This window comes from Sturnus vulgaris, chromosome 1 (assembly GCF_052056855.1).
Source record: "Sturnus vulgaris isolate bStuVul1 chromosome 1, bStuVul1.hap1, whole genome shotgun sequence".
NCBI lineage: Eukaryota > Metazoa > Chordata > Aves > Passeriformes > Sturnidae > Sturnus > Sturnus vulgaris.
Window position 1 is genome coordinate 115,177,445 of NC_142243.1, and position 15,918 is coordinate 115,193,362.

At 40.7% G+C, this 15,918-nt stretch overlaps 1 pseudogene; it reads left to right on the forward strand.

Moving 5' to 3' along the window:
* LOC106851940 (chloride channel protein D-like) overlaps nt 1–15,918 on the forward strand; it is a 75,709-nt pseudogene that overhangs the window by 37,874 nt on the left and 21,917 nt on the right.

Below are 15,918 nucleotides of genomic sequence, written 5' to 3' on the forward strand. Positions count from 1 at the left end.
GGGCCAGCAGATGATAAGACCAAGATTAAAGAAATTGAAATGCAGATCTACATTGTCTATGAAATGGTTGTGACAATACAAGTAACTTAATCCCGTTTGATGTTACTTCCATAAACTCCTATTCTCAAGAAAGCTGCATGCACAGCTCTTTTACTTCTGTGAATAGGGAATTGCAATCTCCTTCCATTCTTTACATCAAATGATTAGCTTGAAGCCTTGCTCGTATTTGCTCCAAGAGAAGAATGATCAAAAGTTTTCTTCTGGCTACAAGCCTTCCACCCTTTGGAAATATTCTCTTGACTGTGAACAATTTTTTCTTGGTGTCTTTTATAAATAGGAGCAAAAATTTCCAATGAGGGAAGTGCTGGTTGTACATGCGAGAACTGAAAGGTGCTTTCCAGGGGGAGTGTGTACTCTTCCACAAAATCTGGGAGAAGACTGGGAAACTGTGCCTGGAGGTATTGTATTGTGCCAGCTGCAGCCTCAACTCCAAAACTATTTGATTTGGCTGGTAGAACCGAGACTTCATGTCCCTTCCTACCCACCCCCTTTTAAAACTTGCTCCCATTCACACTGTCTTGTACATTTGTCCCGCAGATAAGTATTTTTTTTTTCCCCTAAACGTTTTCTTGATTCCAAACCTTTTACTTTAGTGTAACCTTGTGAAAAATGACAAAATTATTTCTTCTGGGGTGTTTGGTTCTTCCAAGGATGATGACCTTTATATCATCTGAAGGAAGAAGATTCTGCCTTTTCTTTGTTTGGTTATCCAGACAGCTCTTCTATTTGAAGAAATCTTGAAAAATTAATTAAAATACAAAATATATTTTTTTCTCTTTTTCATGGGCCCTCACTGCATTTGTCCTTGTAGGCTGCAAGTAGCAAGAGAGACCTCTGGCTAAGTGAGTTTTCAGTAGAAGAAAGAAAATTGATTTGTACTAGCTAGCTGATGTAGCTAGCTGATGATTTTTTTCTTTTATATTATTGGAAATATCAAGAGTTCAGGGAATATTCACTGTGTCAGCAGCCTTGTGTCTAATGAGGTTGTTTGGACTCTGCTCTCTGAGCCAGAGTAAAATCTTTGAAACATGTTAGTCACAATTTAACTGAAAGTGGGGGAGGTTTTTAACAGTGAGCTTTAAGTAAACTGCATCTTTTTGAATTTCCTGGGCAGCTGCCTTTCTCCCTTTGATGTACTGTGCCTGGTGATGCTGTTAATGAAATGCATAATTATGTGTTATATAATAAAACAGAGCTAACATGAAGGTGCCTAATAGATTATAATGATGTGGAGGCCTGAGAAACTTAAGACTATTGGGGGCTGTTGAAAAGTTCCTCTGGTGACAAAGATGATGTCTAAAGGGGTTTGAATAACTGTGCTGATAAATTAATTGTGGTCTCTTTGTGTGTAAATGACATTTTTCAGGATTTTGTATATAGAGAGATTATTGAAAAAGAAATAGGTACAATTTACTAGGCTGCTGATGTATGAAGTGTCAGTGCTGAGTGCTTCCAGTGCCTATTAGAGCTGCTGGCTTTGCATAGACGGGTGCCCTAGGCAAAGACATTTTTGGCACAGTCTGTCTCACCCGTAGGATCAAAAGGAGCAACAACAACAACAAAAAAATCTGGCAATATGCACAGAGAGAAAATTGCATCCTAAAGAGCCGCCCCTAGAATGCAGTCTTGGAACGAATATCAATAAATGAAACATCACGCTTTATGGCTAAAGAGATGTAGGCGTTTTGTGATTGCCCCCAAATTCCCTCTCTCCTTTCTCTGCTTTTGTCACCTATATTTTTTCTCTCCCTCTGTAATAATCTGTATCGCTCCCTCCTTTCTGAGAATCTTCAGGAACTGGTTCGTGCACAGGTATTTTTAAAGGAGAGGGTGTATAAGCTTCCAGCCCTGGACCACATGGGCTTCTGATGGTGCTGGGCTGTGGCTGGGCTCGCTTGGCTGCTGCTCTGGGCTCACAAGGGCCTGTCTGCTGGGAGAATTAACATGCAGGGAGCTCCAGTATGGATTTACAGCCTGCTAGTAACTTGGCACTAATTCCCTTGGGTGGATGATTCTAGTACCTTACTAAGAGCGCTTTTGTGCAGGTTCGCTTCAAGAGTGCTTTTGTGTGAGGTAGGCAGGCTCCTTTTTGAAGGTGAAATACAGTTTTTCACTTCCCAAGCACCAAGGGTACCCAAACGGGCTGTTAGTGCAGAGTAGCTAATATGCAGTAAATTCACACCCGAGCTCACTGAGCATGAACTTCCTCATGCAGCCGAATCCCGAGGCTCTGCACTTTGTCTCTCTCAGCAGGGAGCAGATGGCCCTTCTCTAAACAGGGAATGCCAATAAAGCCTTATGAGGAGCACAGATACGTGTGCATGAAGATTCGTGCCTGGCCATGTGCTTATATGAGATTACTTGAATCTATCTCAGTTCTTGGGTTAACTTCTGCTTCCGTGATTTTTGTTAAGATACCCTAAGGAGAGCTTTGCTGCTGAATTGCCATCGTCCTTGCAATTAATAGACTGAGGTTTCAGCTGCTGGTTTTGGTGATTTCTTCCTTCTTCTTCAGCACTAAGACAGCATAACTTTTATTATATGAATGACTGCATCTTTTGTGTGTGTGTGTGAATCTTTCTTTGTTGCAATTCCCTTTCCCAGAATTTATTTGAACTCTCATTTAATGGTTTTCTCTAGGTCTCTAAGTATTTGAATGTGAAATTAAGTCAATTTTTAGATAAGACTTTGCTTTAGGCTGGGATTCATAAATAAGTTGATCTATAATCAGTGTACAAATTCACTTTATCTTAAGATCACATAACAGGTTAAATTCCTGTGCAAAGTTCTCTTGAAATTTTATAAATTATTTTAGCTGGTTTTTTATGCTTATGCTTCAAATATATAATTGATTTTTAAGTCATCTGCACATTTTCTTTGTGTTTTTCCTCCAGTATTGCCTATATCCAAGAAAATTTTGTATCACAGAAATTGCCTCTCAATTTCCATCTATAGTGAGAGTTCAGAAGAACTCCACCGGCGCTGTTGTGGCCAAAGTTTAAATTTACTTACATACAAAAGATATTGCTCAAAATGCTTTTAACGTGTCTTTTTTAAAATGACCTCAGCCATCCTAGCCTGCCAAAGATAAACAGCATTTCTGCTCGACAGGCATTAACCCTTGGAGGAGGTGAGGTCCAGTGCTGAACGCAGACACTCGCTGCGAGCATTCAGAGTGCTGCTGTAGAGAGCAGCCGTCCTCCCTCCAGAGCCCAGCACTCAGCAAGGCTGCAGGGCTGGCGAGAATCAGCACAGGCCTCAGGGTTTCTCAGTCACAGATGTAAAATGCTGGCTGAATGTTTCTGACAGTAAAGGAGGAGGGTCTGGGCCAGGTCAGCTTGACTGTTCCTCCTAGAGGATAGAAGGGTAGGAGGAAGGGATAAACTGGGATGGAAACCAAGAGGTGACTGGAGAGCCAGGCTCTGGTTCTGGCGGTACAGGAGATATTCTGTATAGGTTAAAACAATTACTTTAAAGTATTTTTTAGAGTTTAAGTTTCAAGAGCTTTTATTTAGAGTTTCAGAGTGCTTTTATAGCCTTTTATAGTAATTTTTACTGTTGGTTTTATTCCAGAAGAGTTTCCTGTAGCAAGATACTTAAAAAAACCTTAAAAGGAATCCACAGTAAAGGAGTATCCATCTGCGTGAATGAGTTGCAGCAGATATGATGAAGCAATTCTTAAAATCCCACAGTTGCTGTTTTCCTTTCAACTGACATGTTCCTGTTTTTAAATAAAACAGTCATGAATGCTAGGTTTAAAGAGAAATTCAAAGAATGCTATGGTGTTATTGGAAATCTCTGGCTATGTCCAAGCAGAAAGGACAGTTGCATGGCTCTGTTGTACATGGCTGACCATGCCATATGAGTCCTTTGCTGGGATATGCTGTAAATCATCCTGAATGTTATCTTTTCAAATCCAGAACAGAGACAGAAGGAGGGTGAACATTTAAGTCTGGAAAAATTTCCTACAGCTTATCAAGCAGAAATGTGTTTATTGGCATTCTTTGAATGTAGATATTTGAAGTGCTTAACAATCTCTAACTGATGAGGTCTATTAAATGGCCATGTGCTGTAATTTACTTTGTCTGAATTGGAGAAAAGTTCCTGGGCAAAAGCCTCTTAGTCGTATGAGGAAAGGTTGCATATTTAGTCCCAGGGTAATTGCTAATGAATATACCTGTTTAATGCTATGCAACGATAGGGGAAATAGTGGGATGTGAAAGGAGATGGCAATTTTTACTAAAAAGCCTTAGTAAGGTATCATAAGGAGAATATTTTTGTGCAGTGGTTTTCACCATGAAAAATAATTGACTTCACTTTGAGTGTGAGATCCACTTCATTGTGGATCTAAACAACATTAATTACATTCACATTACTCTCTATTTGGTGTAGGAGGATTCACTCTGAATCCCTTATTCAAAGACAGCTGTAGTGGTGTGCTTTAAGTTGCTTCCACCACAGGTGTTAGACATTTGCAGCAGCAGGTCAGGTGAACTTGCTCTACCTTTGTGCTTAGTTATAGTGGTTGTATGCAACCATGGAGGTAAAACCAATTAGCTCAAGGGTAATAAAATATTAAAACATACTGCATACCTCACGACTCATCTAAACATACAGTCACTACATAGGGAGAAAGGACAAGTGTACTTAGAAGAGGTGTTTTGGGTGAGAAACCATTATTTGTGCATATGATTTTCTACAACCAGAACTTCATGCCAATTCAAAGGTTTGTGACTGTGGGGACAGGGACACCTGCACCATGCCTTGTACAGCCCAACATTGTTCTGCATGATCTCATGAGCTGGACTTCTGTTGGAAGCTGCTTCATCCATTTTCTGGCATCCTTCAAGACAATGTTTGTACAAGGAGCTTGTTTTGTCAGGAAGCAGGAGTAAGGGAAAATTATTTTCTATCTCCTGAGCTCAGCAAGAAAGAAATGATATTTGGATTTGTTTGCATTTTTAAATATTTGTCACAATGCCAAGCTATTTTAAGCAATCTGGCTACTTCATCTCTACTTATTATCCTCTTCTACATCAGAATTATCACAAGCAATCAGAATTATGGGAATCAGATGTCAGTTTTAATGTAAGAGTCATGCTTCAAGCTGACAGGGATGGGAGGGGGAACTGTCACTGCATCAGCCAAGATTCTTTCGTGGTAGTGTTGATTGATAATCTATACCTGGGTAAGGAGGGGAGCACCCTTCCCCTTTCAGTGGACTGAGTTGCTTTCCATTCCCTTGTGAAAGAAGTAGGTTGTCCTGTGCAACCATTGCCTTAATCTCTAGGTATATGAAAAAAAAATGCAAAGTCCTTTGTTCCATTTTTTCCTTAGGTAGAGTTCACAAGATGTCCACTCCTCCCCACTGATAGTGCTGGCTGTCATGCTGGCCAAGATGGTTGGCGACTTGTTCAGCAGATCCCTACAGGGTTTCCTCACGAAGCTGAAATGCATTCCCTACTTGGGAACCTTCTGCTCATTACAGGAGAAAATGGAGGTCTCCCATGTTGCTGGTCTGTCATTTTTCTGTGCCATGATTTTCGCAGAGGCTGTGTGGGTTCTCTGAGACCTGGAGCTTGAAGAGAAAAACTGGAAAATGGAGACCCTGATCCTGAACAAGATTCCCTCTTTGCTGTGCAAAGAGAATGAAAGTCCCCATTTCTCTTCAGGCTTACGGAGAGCAGTGAGTGCAGTGAGTGCTCCATAATGCCCAGTTGGATGCTGTTTGTTAGTGGTCTGATTGAGAATGCAGCAGAGGTTTTCACAGACCATTGTCACTGTTTCTTGTGAGCAAAAGCTGTAGAACAGAGGAAGAACAATGGAGTATGATAGAGTGTGGTTTGACTTCTGGATGACTGGTCTGGACTTCGTGTACTTTGGGTACCATAAGATGCACACTTTCAGGTGGTGATTCCTGCCATCCAAGGACAGCAACTAAAGGGAGGTAATAAGAATTGTTCTCTGGAAGTGCTTGCATTAACTAAAGACTAAATGAATAGCTTGGAAAAAAGTTGCATCCTTTATTTTTTTAATCTGCATTAAGCCAACATGTCCTGTGTGCCTTTCAGTGTATGAACCAGTATCCAAAGCTTCATTTTTTTTCATGGCATTTATGCCAGGTAATAAGCACCTTTTCCTCTCCTAAGTGTAAGTGCTGTGTCTGTCTAGGTAGTGACAATTCTGTACTATGTCTTCTATAAAATAATTAGCAGAAATGCCGATTCTTTGAGATGTTCTCTAGGAATTAATTAGGTATATATCCACAGCCAAAGCTCTTTGCAGGACACTTCACTTTTCTCCCAGTACTGAGGTCTACTGGACAAACTTTTAGCTTCAAATGACCCTCCAGAAAAATAAAATGTTAGTGACTCACTCTGTCCATATTTTCTTCCAAATGTAGCCATGTCTGAAAGGTTTTAACAAGCACATTGAATGCTGAGTATAATCTAACTATTTATCATGAGAGGAAAAATTGCCAGCAATGCAGTAGGAGGAAATAAAAACAATCTGTGACATTATGGATGACTTCTATATGTACCATGGAAGATAAAACAGAAAGGAAGAAGCCATAAAGTTTCCCATGGTATTCCAATTAGATGACAAGCCCATGGAAAGAATTATAACTAGTTTTCTGGTTCAGAGTGAGGTCCTATTCACTTGAAGGACACATATATATATACACATACATATACACATTTATATATATGTATAAAATTTCATTTTCCTCTCACTTTTTCTTTTTTCTCTGTAAGCACATTAAGGAAACTTTCTGGATAACCTGATCACAGACTATACCAATGCTCTAAAGCAAAATACATAGCATCACAACTTGGTAAGGATTTTAGAGCTAGACACTTTACAGACTGCCAAGTTTTAGCCTAAACCCTCTTAGACATACTCTGAATAGGCTGATATATATCTCAAATAGCAGATGCAGTTGCTAAGCTGCTCTCCATCATATTTAAAAAGTCATGACAGTCAGGTAAAGTCTTCAGTAACTGGAAAAAGGGAAACTTCATACCCATTTTTAAGAAGGATAAAAAGGCAGACCCCAGCAACTATCATAGACAGTGGGATTGTAACCTCAGCAAGTTTGTGGATGATGAAAAGCTGAGCAGTGCTGTTCATCTGCTTGAGGGAAAGCATGCCATCCACTGGGGCCTTGGCAGGCTTGAGGCCACTGTGGACCTCATGAAGTTCAATAAAGTCCTGCACCTGTGCTGGGGCAATCTCTGGCACCAGTACAGACAAGGTAATGAATGGACTGAGAGCAGCCCTGAATACCTGGGGACACTGGTTGACAAAAAGTCAGATATGAGCTGGCAATGTGTAATGGCAGCCCAGAAAGCCAATTGTACCTTGGACTGCATAAAAATACGTGCGACCAGCAGGTTTACTCTGCTCTTGTGAGACCCCACTTGGCACACTGCATCCAGCTCTGGAACCCTCAGCACATGGATCAGCCTGGAAAAAAGAAGGCTCTGGGGACACCTTGTTGCAGCTTTTTAATACTTAAAAGGGGCTAATAGGAAAGATGGAGAGGGACTTTTTGTCTGGGCCTGTAGTGATATGATATGGGTCAACAGTTTTAAACTGAAAGAGAATAGGTTTAGATTTGGCATAAAGAAGACATTTATTATAATGAGAGTGCCTCATCCCTGGCAGTGTCCAAAGCCAGGTTGAATGGAGCAACCTGGTCTAGTGGAAGGTGTCCCTGCCCATGGCAGGGGGTTGGAACTAGATGATCTTTAAGGGCCCTTCTAGTCCAGACCATTCTGTAAGTATATGATTCTATGTCCCTGGTCTCTCCAGCATATTTCTTGAGTGCTCTGTTACCTTGTTATTCTCTCAAACAAAGAAGCTTCACCATTCAGCCACCTTAGATCTCTGGGATTTGGACTGATCCCCAGCTCTCTTATAGCTTGGGCATCCCAAACCCTGAATAGTGACTCAAGATATTTCTGGTCTGCCTCTTAAAGTAAAAAAATATAATAATTGAAACAAATTATGAGGCCTAACATGAAGTCTTTGTAAGAATTCCAAGCTCTGGATCTTGTTATTTCACCTAGGATGGGAAATACATAGATTAAGACAAGACAGTAGAAAAAGTAGTCTCCTTACATGTTATCTTGTCTCTCTTTCCTCCTTGCTTCTGAGCATCCTTGAAACTTTAGCAGAAGTTCTTGAGTAGAAATTCCACAAAAAGGTGTCTGGCAATGAACTTTTCTTTCCATGTGTTTTCCCTGTGGACCAAGGTTTCTCTTTCTTTTTTTCTCTCTGACTGATCCTGCAGCTAACAAGATACTGTGGGAGCCTCCTATTTGCTTCTTTAATCTCAGTGACCACACAGTTTATGCAAGGCTCTGCTGTTTTCAAGTTCCACTTATTTGCTACACTTTAGTAGTATTTTTATCTTCAAATGCTTATACCCAGAAGTCATTTTGCAGAGACTGTCCTCTCTTTCTCTGGTTGTGTCAGCTTGGTTGAGGGTTTGCGGTTTGCTGCTCTGCGAAAGTGTGGGTGACACAGTTAAATTTATGCCAAGTTCTGCATCTTTTTTGTTCAGTATTATTCTGAAAGATCACAAAATGTATAAACTGTGCATTGCTGAATTCCCCAAATCAAAACAAGGACGGGGTCAGCTATGTAGGAACTGGTAGCTAGCATGTATTTATAAACAGGTGATAAATTTTATTTGTGTGTGCAGAGTGAAAGATTCAGATAACTAACAGCTTGCTTAAATGCCACATAAATTTGGATCCTTCTTCAGTGGAAACTGAAAAACCTTTGGTAAACAGCATCTGGTTGGTAGCAGACAGGAAAAGTGACAGACTCAAGAGGACACACGATTTTAGGTCCTCAGTACTGGTACTGTCAAAATGTGGATCTTCTCTTACTTACTTCTTCACTGGTGTTAAGGATGATAAGACCTTCTCTGTTTGATCATCTTGTTGATTGCTCTTACAGGTCTGGATAATATCCCTAGGCTGAAAATGACACTGAACGGAGAAGCAAAAACAGCCCCTTAGATGAACAAGGTGGGAGGCAGCATTAAGGTCCAGCTCCACCAAGGAATGTGACTCCTAACTTCTGCAGAAGTCAGTGGGTACATTGAGAAGCTACATTATCTACACGCTGACTGTGAAGACATCTCTGTAAATATTCTTATATACAAAACTGGTGGAAGTGAGACCTGGATCTTCAGTGCTATTTCACTGCCTGATTTGTATTTAGGCACTGTCATCTCTGGATGCTCTGCTTCCTATGGAGCAGGGAGGCTTAAGATTTGTTTTCTTAATACTCATTATATTTTTGGAACCTCATTGATCACCCTGCCTGTTTTATTCTGTGCTCTGGGTGATAAGGCTCCAAACACAGCTGTATCTAGTACAGGGCTGCTACAGTGCACTATGATTTCCAGCTACATTGCACACCACTGTAAACACCCCCCCTTATAAAATCTGGTTCACTGGAACACTCAAAGCTGCTGGCTGCCAGGGAATGTTCCTTAATGAGGGTAAGGAGTACTTGAACACATCTATGACTTGGCAACCCTTCCTGCTTTTTATAAGCTACTATACACTTCAGAGAGAAAATATCTTAGAGGCTACTTTTTAATGGGACAAGTTTACTTAAGAGCTGAGTGGAGTTGGTGCCAGTAGTTCTGTTTTGTTCTAGCTTAATATTAGCCTTGTCAAAGTTCTTATAGCGTCTCTTGGGTGTTTCTGTATTGCATGCCATATAAAGCTGGTTTTGGGAGCCAAGAATTTTGGCTGGAATATATATTATAGTGGTCTCATTATATTTTTCTAAAGTGTATCAGAGGTGGCCCTATATTAAAGATCCATGGAGCACGGCTGATTTTTTTTCTTTCTCCCTTCTAGTTTTGCCTTAGCCCACAATGCAGACATCAGATCCAGAATTTGAGCCAACCCAAGTTTGAGGGTATTTGGGTTCCAAGGTCTTGGTATGGCCTGTAATAAAATTTGGGTAATTAGTGATTTTTTTTTTTTTTTGGATGATACCTTGGATTTTGAAAATCACCAGACTTTTGGGAGGGTGCTTTTGGTTTGGGCCTGCACTAGTAACTACTACATGAAAAGATTCCTTTCTCATCTTGCTGACATAAGTATTCACTCAAAGACAGCTTGCCAACATGGTGCAACATGTAGTGCATCCTCTCTTGCCTCTTTGAGAAGATGTGTGTTTTACGACTGCTTGATGCTTTCTTACTGACAGACATCATTAGGTGGTGGACTTGGCAAAGTTTTTGCATCAAAGGGCATCCAGCCCATCTTTTCTAGAGTGTTTGTAGGGGAAGCTGGATCCTTTTCTGGCTGCACAAAGGGAAAAGGGAGCTGCTGTAACAAGGCCATGCTTTGTCTCGGGAGAATCCTGGCTACCACAGAAAAGATGGAGAGAAGGTGTTGAGATGTGGGTGAGATTTGTTAAAATTATGTTTGGGCTTTAAGCCTATGTCAGGTTTAAGAAAACACAGCAAAGAACCATTTTTACTCCTTTTTTTTTGCCTTTTCTCCTGTGCTGGGTTTTGAGTTTGGTGTGATCCCATTACCCACGAAGCAGCTGTATGAGCCATAACAGTGGAATTGAACCCCTGACAAAAACACTCTGGCAGAACCAGGTGCTGCTTTATGTGCCTGGAAGAGCAGCAGTGCAGCCTTGCCTTTCAGTGTGGTGCAGTTGGTGATGCCCATGTGGGATGGGTGAAAGGATGCATTGCTCCCTCCTGCACCTACAGCAGCTCTCTGTGGGACAGTCCAGCGTGTCTCCCTTCATGGTCCTCTTAACCTGGCCAGGGGCTGATGCCAGATTGCTTCACTGTACACCAGCCTTCAGACTGTGCTTGCAACCAGGTTATCCAGAACTGCTCCTGAAAGCAGCAAAACAAAGAGAAGAGTTGGTGCACGTGAATCTGTGTGAAGGAGGTTAATCTGAACATGAATGGAAGGCAAACTTCCAGCTGGGCAGTTACTGCTGTATATTAGCCCAAACATTTATTTATTTATTTATTTATTTATTTTAAATTTATTTATTTTAATTTTTAAAATTCATTTTTTTTTTTATTATTTATATTTATGTTATGGAGGCATGCTTTTCTGACAGGTGGTGGTAAACAAGGCTACTTAACTCTGTAGTTCTCAGGAGACCTGATTTTCTCTCTTTATAGGAGTTTTGGGAAAAAAACCCAAAACTCAGCGACACTGAATGAGCTACAAAGATGAACTAATGGGCCTTTTCAGCTTTAATCCTCAGAGAAGAGAGGCACTGTTTTCTACTGTTAAATTTCACCCCAAATGTCAAATTTTTCATGAAGTGATTTCAGTGTCCAATTCTACTAGGAAAAAAAGTCACATGCAAACAGTTTAATTGTATTATTGTGACTATTCAAAGGAGACAGGGAAGCTATATGGAGGGAAGCAGGAGGAGTTCTGTTTTCAGGCCTGCCCCATTTTCTCACGTTGCCTTAGCCAAACCAATTCATTTTTCAGTATTCTCAGTTACAGAGGGGAAAACAATGCCTCCATGCCTCATGTGGCTTTCAGTGTCTGTTGTCTTTGCCAAGTATTGTCAATTTCTTAAACAAAAGCCTTATGTAAAGGCAAAATTTCTCGTGAACTCTAAAAGATGATTTTACCTGCTCTCATTTTGACTATTTAATGAAGCTACTACCTAAAGGTACTACATGAATCAAAATGATTTTATTTATTTAGATTGGTGAAACCATAAAAAGAAGCCCAAGATTCCAGTTGCATTACTGTTTATTTTTAGAGCAGACTCTGAACAAATAAAACAAATTGCCTTTCCCATGCTAGAGTAAATACCAACAGATATAACCTTCCTCCAATCTAAAATAAACCTTTCCCAATCTTAGCCATTCCTTTTCCTAAAATGTCGAGGATGAGAGCTGGCACTGTGCCCTCCAGGTTTGGAGCTGCAGGCTTCCACAGAGAGGTGGGTGAGGAGCAAGCGTGGAGCTGGCTGAGGTCTGGGATTGGAAGGGCTGGAGGGATTTGATTGGAAGGGCTGGAGGCTGAGTTTTAGCACACTGCTGACCTACTGCCCTTGGAAGTGCACTGGTAGTTACTGCACTCCTCATAACCAAGGATATACAATAGAAGTTACGAATACAGGGATAATGAAGACGAGCCAACAATCTGTCGGATTGAAATCCTTGAAGGACCTCGTAAATACTTTAATGTTTACACAGGGCCTGTATATTTTCACAATTACCTTTCCATGAGCCCAAAATGTTTTACACTGGAATGTTTTCAGGATTTAAGAAGTTATATTTTCTGATATGTCTGAAAACTGCAGGCTCAGCTTCTCTATTGGCCCATTTTTTCTCATGAACAATTAAAGCTGGATTCCTTTTTACCCCCAAATATGCAGAATGTAAATGGTGAGTTCTATCAAAATTATGCATTGATTATGATCACAGTGGAAAGAAGAAAATGGTTTGAATTTACAAGGGAATGTTGTACCATAAATTGGCAAAAAGAGGCATCTACAGTATTTTCCTCTATTATAATTAAGAAGTGATAAGAAAAATTAGTTTTCTGTAGAGAGATTTTTGAGAGAAACAAACCTATAGGAAGTTTGAAAGGTTTGAGGCTGTTTTTTAAAACTTCAGGGTGAAAGTTTGGAGGCATGAAGACATAGATCAAGTATAGTGAATTTTGAAGCAGCTGACGTGTTCCTCTGGTTTCTGTCACAAGGCGCTTCTCTTTTCTGTCCAAAACAAGGTTCCTGCTAGAGTGTGAATGGGACTGTCATGGAGCTGGCACACCTGCTGCATGTATTAGATATACAGTGACAATGGATTGGTACTTAATATGAGGCTCTGGCTCTTGCTGTGAGGTCCATTGTGAATCGGCTGTAAGGTCCATAGTGAGTGTAACACAGATCCCTTTTGGCTCATGGACAAGACTTTCTGCCTGATGTTGAAGGAGGGATAACAAATCCACAGTGACTTTTGGTGGTGTTTTCTATTTCTGGGGAGTCCTGAGAAACCAAAAGAAGTGACTTCTGCACACTCTCTGCAGAAGGAAAGGCGCTGAAGCAGCATCTGGAACTAATAAGCAGTGTTTCACAGCTCACTGGTGGGCAGCAAGGGAGCCGCTCCGACTCCGGCAGGCCCTTACGTAAAACCTGCACACAGCGATTTTCAGCTGTGGGAAACTTGAAACAGCTTCTGCTGGCCCAGCGAGGAGGAGACTGCCTGACTCCTTCTTGGTTCACCTGGGATGGCAGGCTCCCTGCAAGGGCATTGCCACAGCCTTCAGATGTGGTAGCACGCAGGTGGAGCATGCACATACACACACGGGAAAATCACATCCAGCCATCAAATGGGGTATTCCACTAATTGGAAAGTCTGTTCTGGTGTCTGGCCACCATTTGGCAGATGCTGACAGTTTCCACTTAAAGCCAGCCAACCTCACCAGAAAGCCAGCTGTGCGGCTGATCTCATGAAGATGTCATTGAACAACCCTTTGAACTCCTGCAAGAAATGGTGGCTCTGACTCAAGGCAGGCTGGAATCCCCCGGGGGTCCTTGCTGAATGTGGGAACACAGACATCCATTGACGAAATAGTTACACCTCAGTGCTCCTGAGTTGCAAGTAAGGATATCATCTTCATTCTGGCATTGGGGATGCCTTCCAAGTTTACCTTAAGCTGAAACAGAGTCTCTTTGCTGTTCACATATATGTCACTTTTTCTGTTCCTATGAGTGTTGCTACGTCCTCATAAATATTGGTAGCTTGTCATAATGGTTGCCATGATTAAAAGAGTTATTTATTTAAAAAGAAGAAATAGATGGCACAGAGTTCAATGAGTTTCAGCATGTTTGAGAGATTAAATACTCTTTTTAGAAATATCAGTTTTGTGAAGGTGTTAAGTGCTATTTCACAGAATCGCAAGGGAGCTTTTTATTCAGTACACTGTGTGTACACAAAGTAACAGCAGAAGCAGGCAAAAAAAAAAAGACACAGAGTGGAGTAGTTTTATGAAAAGCCATAAAGAGATGAGAATAGTTTTATTAGTTGCTGCCATTCAATACATGGAGTTCTGACAGTAAGTGAATAGGACATGAAAGCCACATCAAACAGAAAAAGCCTGAGGAAGCTGAATTCTGATGTTGGGGAGAAAGAAGGAAGGAGAAAGAGAAGGCAAGTCACACACACAAAAAAATCTGTTCCCCGAATTGTGTGTGCATATATCGACCACATTTCACTATAAATACACTGTCAGGTGCTGAGAGACAGCCACGGATTTCCTGGAAGAGCAGAAAGTACTACCAGCATCCAGGGTATCATTCTGCACTTGTAGTGGGGGATCCTTGGCATAAGTCACAACTGAGGAAAAAACATCTACTGCACGTGAATCGTATGTAGAAAGCAGGGGGGGTTAGTTAAAGGAATCTTTTTTTAAAATGATGAAAGTTTGTAGAAATTTGTAGCTCAAAGTATTTTTATGAAAAATTAATTATGATTCCTAAGGTGGAAAGGATATAAGAGGGATATATTTCTTTTAGAAAAGGGAATGCTGAAGTTTGAGGGGTTAAATGCCATTGAAGTTGATTGTACAGCTGAAAGGAGAAGTACATTTGCTTGAAATTGTGGTTTAAAATGTCAAACACCACTATTTACTGGACTGGGAACAGAGTGTAATCTGTATCTCTAGGTAACTAATGTTATGTTTTAATAACCTGACTACACTTTTCCACTACAAAGTATCTGATTCTTGGAGAGACTGAGAAATTCGAAATATTTGTCATATTTTTTTCCATCTATGTTACTTTAGTTTACTTGTAATCTATTAGACCTAAATCTTGATACCCATTTTGACTAAAACATCAGCTGATAATCTGTGCCTGATTATTAAAACATATACAGTTGTCACTGTCCATTCCCAAACATTTTAAAGCCAGAATTTTTACTATACTAGTCAGTGCTTTCTTGGACCAGGGAGAGTGGAAAAACTAAGGTGGCCGATGCAGTACATGAGGGTGGAGGCCCTGAATGAAGCTTTTATAAAAACTGTCTCATAGGAGATTTCCTCTCTTCTTTCCAGTTTGGATTAGGTTTTTTGGCATCCGTTTGCAAGAAACTCATCATGTCTTTACATTGAAACTACAAAAGCCAGCTTATTACATTCTGAATTTCCCTTGGATTTTGCTCTGCAATGCTCCATCCAGAGAAGACACATTTCCTTGTTTATTTGGTTATAAGCAAGATCACGAGGCATTTATTTTAGTGCTCAATTTACTCCCTTCTCTCACTTCTCTCTTCTTAATTCCTATGGAAGTTTGTTTGTAATATTTCTTTGATTTTAGATAGCTTGTACTGGTGTCATTTTGAGAAATTACTTTCTTTGCCTCTGATTGGTTATAATGCCAGGGCAGATGGATTGAATACAAGCTTAACCCTTTTTTTTTTTGAAACGATTAGTACAGACTTAGATACTAACTTGGAAAATACAAGGATAGCTGAATCATTGCCATTTTCAGTACAGTAATAATGTGTTCAAGGGTTAGCCCATTAGACACTGAGATAGCTAATCTGACATTGGATCCTTCTGTCACTGTACACTTTTACACATTCATATGTTCTCTCTTGGGTTGGCTCTGCATTACTTGCAGGGCTCCTTCTCTCCTGACCATTCAGCTGAGCTGCCTTGGCAGGAGGGTGTTTGCTCCCAGCCCCCTGAGAGCCTGGGTGCTGCATCATCCCCCATGTCTTGGAGATCCCAGGGGAGGGCTCATAATCCCCATAGCTGAGGTGAGAACCCATTTTGGATTCTCTGATGTTTCTACCAAAAGTGGGCTTTTACAGGT